A 7,397-nucleotide genomic window follows, 5' to 3' on the forward strand; every position below is an offset into this window, starting at 1 on the left:
TGTGTCACATTTCCTTTCATCATGTGGGCGGCTGGGTGCATGTGCGTCATTTACCCGGGATAGAGATGGCACCAGGATGCATGATGGGAAGAAGCCAAGCCAGTGTAGGCAGTGTGGTGCTCTGAGCAATGTTCTGCTGGGAAACCTTAGGTCCTGGCATTCATGTGGATGTTACTTTGACATGTACCACCTACCTAAAAATTGTTGCATAATACACCCCTTCATAGCAACGGCATTTCCTGATGGCAGTGACCTCTTTCAACAGGATAATGCACCCTGTCCCCCTGACAAAATTCAAAAATTGTTCAGGAATGGTTTATGGAACAAAGACTTCAAAATTGTCTTGGTCTCCAAATTCCCCAGATGTCAATCCGATTGAACATCTGTAGGATGTGCTGGAAATACAAATTCAATCCATGGAGGACTCACCTCACAATTTACAGGACTTTAAAGGATCAGCTGCCAATATCTTGGTGCCACTGGAGCCCATGCATCAATGGGTCACAGCTATTTTGGTGTAATGAGGCACCATATTAGGCAGGTGGTTTTATTGTTAAGGCTGATCAATCTATTAGCTTTGCTTTGTTTATGTGCATAGCATGTGTCAGGTCTAAAATACAAAATGTTTTATAGGCACTGAGATGAACAATATGGTGGTAAACGCCACCATAATGGGGTTAAAGAATTGAATAAGACGGATGTGACTGGCCATAATAGATTTATTGTATGCTCACTAGTTAGATGCTTTATTAATCAATCCATCAGTCAATCAAGCTAATTCTCAGTCACAGTCTGGTGAGAGTCATAAACAGTTATGAGATGAGTCTTGGGTCAAAACAAAACCTGCTAAATCAAGACATTCATTTTTAGATCATTTTATTATTTTATTTATTGCTGCCATTTGTGGAATTTTCAGTTTTTAAATAACAGGCTTCAGAAATCTTAGTTACTCATTATAGAGCCCTTGATTTTGCATGTAATTTACTTTTCTGGGATTAAAAACGGAATTACTTCATTTTCAACGATTACAAAGAATCAATCACATCTACAGTAGTAAAGTCTAGGAAGAAATATGCAAAAAACAATCTTTACTGCCACCCAGTGGTAAATTATGAACACATCACTTCCATATGGATTGGATTACAATTTAGTATGAGTAATGGTAAAAAAAAAAGAAGTGAAAGAATGAGGAAAGAATGAACCCAGTGCGGCTGAGCATAAAGTGACAAACAATACATGTGGCAATATTGCAACGCTCACATTGTTTATGTAATTGTGTCTATAGGTGAGTACAAAAGTTTGCATGGCAGCACATGAGAGCATTTCAACACATCATACATGATTTTGATTTCAGAAACAGGCTCACTGTTATGGCAATTTCAGATGGAACACAGGAGATTTTTTCTCTCTCTCTGTAGATGGCGTTTCACATATTGCAATGATTTGGACAAAATCTGTTGCCACTTGGAATGTGTTTGTGTAAGTTTCTCCTCTCCTCTCGTCTCCTCTTTCGTCTCCTCTCTTGTCTCGTCTCCTCTCCTCTCCTCTCCTGCAGATAGGGCCCAGAGAGCAGAGGTCATGTAAACTTGATCCAGTGGCTCCTTCTTATTTAGCAATGCACAGAAGTCAGCACAAAGGTTAAACAGAGGCCATGCGGAGGCCCACCACTGACTCAACAGATTGACTGCATACCATTTGCGCTTGGAAGTGTGATAGTGATAATGAAAAACATTGATCACATGGCAGGAAAATCTTAACCAGGATGGCTCAGATGATCAGTCAACAAATTACACAACTCTTACACAAGACAGAAGTTGTCAAAAATTCAGATTTTTGAGTTGTATTTATAGCCAATAGATAGATCAGTTTCTGTTCATGCTTAGTAGGAAACAAAAAAGTGTTAGAAACTGAGCCTCCTGGGAATTAAGAGGGAACAATGGTTTCAGATGGGTGACAATAACATCTCAGCTACAAGAAGAAAAGTGTAAATCCAGCAATTTCTTGCACAAAAGGTGTGCACATGTGTGATTATAGAGATAAAAAGTGAGTTGGGGTTTTGACATACAAGATAGTGTGTGCAGGGTACTTGCAGATACACAAACATCAGCCTCTCCTCCTGATAATGTAGGTTTCAAAACACACAGAGTAAAACTAGACTAAACTGGACTGAAATGGGGTTAGTCTGCTCGATTTTCCTGGCTGGAGATACGGTGAGACTTGGACAAACCTACTGGTGGGAAACAGCCAGTTGTGACAGGAGCAGGTGAAGGTTAGCAAGTGTTTGCTTTCGGCTAGGGCCCAAAATACTACACGCACACACATACTTGCACACACACACAAAGTTCACAGTCTGATCAAAACAGCTACCCACACACTTGCATCTATTTCAAACCCAGAACAATATACACATTTCTTAACTTGAATTAGAGTTTGGTTCTGAGGGTGTACAACAAATCTTTCTTGAACAAACAATAGAGAATAATAGGACATTTGAAAAAACAAAACATTTGCAGCTTTGTCATCCATAATGACCACTTATCAGTTTTCTGACAGTATCTCTGAAAATAGGTAAGGAGGAGGACAATAAACAAAAGCTGACAGGTCAGTGGGAGGAGAAAAACATTTATAAGTCAGCAGAAAAATACAGCCCTTCAATAAATGAATCAAACTCCTGTGGTCATGAAGCAGCTGTTGACTACATGCACTAGATTTAGTTCTCCTAAAAATATAAAATTATTTAATTAGCCTACATTTTATAAGCAATAGCGTGTGGTGTGTAAGAAATAAGCTTGACCAGATTTGTTTTACAGCTTCAGAATCAAACTCTAATTCAGTCATGAGTGACCAAATCAATGACTCACTTGTGACTCTGTGTATTTCACATTTTCAGTTTAATAGCACAAATGCAGTTTGTGAGACATCTGCAAATCATCAGCTCCACAACCACTGTCTGATTAATAGCAACATCTGTTTGCGCCATAAATCAATATTCTTGTGTGTTTTAAAACAACTCGATACATTTCTTGTGTTTATTTATGGTATTCAACCGAGAGTCTCACTAAAAAATATGTTAATTATTGGTTAATGTTAAGATGTTGAAGCTTACCAGCTGTTCACTTCAAGGTTACATTTAGAAATGACCATTGTCAGTCTGCATGAATGACCTAGTTCAATTATACTTCCACAGTTTGATTATTTCCCATCTGAGGAAATGGAGCAGATGGCGAGTCAGTGTAATGGCCAAGGTAAACACTGCCACAGTTGGTAGTGGTCCTTCTGAATCCAGCCAAGACAAGGTGCAGTAAGTCAATACTGCCTACTGCACCCATCAATCATTAATCACAGGCCCCAATAGGACCACTTACAGAAACAGGGGCACAGTGAGCTTGGCTTGAAGTTCAAGTGGATTTTCGTGTCATGAATTCTCCTTGACTTGTGTAAACTCTAGTGACGCATGCAAGAACAAGAAGGCAGGTACTTAATTGCATCTTTGGCTCATTAAAACTAAACACAAAGGAAATACTTGGATTCAAATGCACACATTTAACTTGTGTGGCATGAAGGGTCAAAAAAGGTTTGTGTCATCCTGGCTTGAAGACTAATAACTACACACATGCATAGATACAATCATGCATGCAAAGACACACAACTCAGGCCAGCATTTCATGTGTGCTTCAGGTCAGGTATCTGTGTTTTGAGTAGAGCTGAAAAGATTAGTCGATTAACTGACTAGCTTCACCTTCTCAAATGTGAGGATTTGCTGCTTTTCTTTGTCTCAAATTGTAATAAACTGAATAACTGAATAAATAAAGTTTGGATTATTGGTTGGACAAAATAAGAAAATTGAAGATTTCACTTTTATAATTTTTCACAATTTTCTGGTGTAAATGAATAATTGAGAAACTAATTAGCTGATTACTCAACAATGAAAATATGGTAGCTGAAAGAAATAAAGGTGATGACAGTAAGACTGTAAGGATGCAGTGTGGTGTTGGTTGTGGTATTACAGTAAACACGACCTTGTGATGATTATGCACTCAGCAGCTCATTACCACTGCACTTAAGTTGTAAACACCAGGCATATATACTGCAGCTGTTTGTTTTGTGGCTTTTAAAAGGTTGATGCTGATAGCTGATAACAGCTCAGAGTACATAGGACTCCATGATGTCAGAGGCTCAGTGTGAAATTAGTGGGATGTTACTTATGGTAAAGCAAGCATCAGTTCTTACAGGCTGGGAATGTATCCTGTATTCTGTGTTTGAGGCCTAAAAAAGGCTATTGGGCATCTCCAAAGTTGCATTAAATGCTCTGTGTTTATTCATAATAACCTGGCTTTCACTGAGAAATCACTTACAGTATCATGATTGCTTCATTTTATGATTGAGTGATACAATCAAGGATCTATTTATCATGGTTGGAGGAGCCAGTTACTGTCAGAAGAAGAGATTTAAGCCAGGGCAATTAAGTCTAGCTTGCTTAAAGAGGCATATTTAGTTTCATTCACTAAAGAGGACAGAATGAACAGACACTTTTGAGAACATGAATTACTCTGTGACATTTCCAAACAGCATCTCCAATCAGACTGATCAGAGATGTACAACTCTGTGATGAGGGAAGACAAAGATGTTACCAGGAAGAGGGGAGGACATTTTTCTTCTTTTGATAATGTTAAAAGTAAAGTTAGGCTTTGCTGATGGCTTCCAGACTAGTTTTAAAAATGACAAGAGAAAAACAGAGAGAAAAAATGAAGCAATCAAATATTGTTTTTCTGTAGATTAGTAGACTAAATTCTATATGCTGTAAATGTGTTGGGTCTGCCCATATTTGGGCATGGCTCAACCTGTGTCATTATCTGTGTTTATCTGTGTTTTCTGTGTTTATCTGTGTTTATTATCTGTGTGGTTTAAGACTATCCCCAGAGGACAGAAACTTCAGAATTGAAAGGAGGATCACAACAGAATGTGTACTGATTATTCATTCACTTCTCCTTGGTCAAGTAAATACACATGTTCAATGCAAGACATCCTGGACTCCGTCCTACTCTCTCCACTGACGTATGGGCTGCATATTTAAAAATCAACAACAACTTGGCATCACAAATAGGTTGTCTTGCGTTGAAAATGTTTATTTACTTGACTTACAGTGCCTAGACGCAACTCAGGGCCTTTGTCCTCCATCCCACAGGGTTCAGCGTATCCAACCTCTGACTACAGTTACCTCTACTCTGTTCAGAGAGACAGATAAACACATATCTGACCTGCTGCTATAGCAACACACTGCAAATTATTTCAATCTTACCAAGATAAAAAAACTTAGATTTAGAAGTGTTAGATAATTTATCTTGTTTTAAGTGTGAATTTCTTATTTTAAGTGTTCAACTTTACACTATAATCTTAAATCAAGCACAACCTTATCTTTTTTGTCTCAAATAGGCATGAAATCTTAAAACGAGGTAAATAACTGTTAAAATAAGATCTTTTACATCTCTCCCCCAAATTCTCATCAAAATAAAGCTTGTTTTAAGATTCAGTAACAAACTGAAGTTGCTTGATTCAAGAGTCACACAAAAAGCATCTGAAAGAAACAGTTTATTATTGCTCTGACTTCAAGTATGTTCAGACAATGTCAGGATAAATAATACAGCCTTCACCACAACTCACCATACAGTCCATGGAATTGTTTAATGACCAATGTTTGTTAACAAAACAGGCCCAGGAAACACAAAACAGGAAACAGGCAAACTTGATCACCCAATACATTGTTGCTCCAAATTAATGTCTGTGGGCAATAATATCACAAAGACACAATTCTGGTGTCAAAAACACTGGTACTCAAAAGCAACATAAGAGTAATCGATCACAAAGAAATCTTATCTCTTTTGATGACCAATGTTTGTTAACAAAACAGGCACAGGAAACACAAAACAGGAAACAGGCAAACTTGATCACCCAATACATCAATGCATCCCTTATCATTCCTCCATTTTAATGTCTACTTGCTGATGTTAAATAAATGTTGTCTTATAAGCCATTCTGGTGGTTGTTGTTTCTGCACCATTATTCTAAAAATAAGGACAGGCTTTCGATTTTAAGGTTTAAAGATGCAGTAAGCCTTGTTGAAAGGTTAACCAGCTTGCATTAAGACAGCGCTTAGTCATTCTTCACTAATACTGAGTATTTTTTTCTAAATTTAATATATTTATTTTACTAATCTTAAGCTTAATTTGCTAAAAGTAAGAAAACAAAATACGTATTTGCTTATATTTAGTATATTTCACTTATTTTGAGGCTGTAAAACGTTTAAATTTAAGTAATCTAGTCTTAAAAACAGCATTTTATGCTTATATTTAGTATATTTCACTTATTCTGAGGCTGTAAAAAGTTTGATTTTAAGTAATCTAGACTTAAAACCAGCATTCTATGCTTATATTTAGTATAATTCACTTATTTTGAGGCTGTAAAAAGTTTAAATTTAAGTAATCTCATCTTACAACCAGCATTTTATGCTTATGTTTAGTATATTTCACTTAATTTGGGAGTGTATAAAGTACAATTATAAGTAATCTGATCTTAAAACCAGCATTTTCAGCTTATGTTAAGCCTTCCAAATACCTCTTTAGACATGCTTATTTCTAGATTTAATTATCTTAATTCAAGAAATCTTGTCAAGTGAAATTATCTTGCTGCATGGACAGATAATTTCACTTGTTTTGAGTACATTTTACCTCAAATTTAGTGTTTTTATCTTGTTTTCAGACACCCCTTTTTTGCAGTGCACTATCAGGGTGCCTCCTCTTTTCCCAGCCTCTTCTCCTGCAGCCTCACTGCCTATTACTATCTCAAGGGGAGACAGTGTCTCACAGTTAAGATTTGGTGTGGCCTTGCGATGACCTGCAAAGCCCAGTACATGCCAATAATTGAAGTAAATGATGGAAAATTCCCTAACAATCTCCTCTTATTGATCATGAGATTAATACTGACTACCCATACCCTAAACATTGAGGTGGCAAGACTACCCAAGGATAACCTGTATTAAGAAAAATACATGCATTCTTTACTTTACCGGTTTAGGGTTATAAAGTTGTGTTGGGGGCAGGCAAATTGTTTATGAAGTTTACCCAGCCTCTCCTGTGAACCCCCTGTGAATGTTTTTGTTTACCCTTAACTTAGCTTGGTGTCGAATGAGGTCAACCTGTCACACACATAGTGATGTATGAACTACAGGTGTTAACATGATTGGTGTACTGTGAGGTGTATATAAACTGGCTCCACCTAGCATACAGGGCACATTCTGTCAGAAGTCTTCTGTGTTACTGACAGAGGTGACCACCTAGGTGAATAAACCAGAAAGACAGTTATCTTGTTGTTACTTCATTTGTTTTACAGATAATTCAACC

The sequence above is a fragment of the Scomber scombrus genome, chromosome 17 (assembly GCF_963691925.1).
Source record: "Scomber scombrus chromosome 17, fScoSco1.1, whole genome shotgun sequence".
NCBI classification, from domain to species: Eukaryota; Metazoa; Chordata; class Actinopteri; order Scombriformes; family Scombridae; genus Scomber; species Scomber scombrus.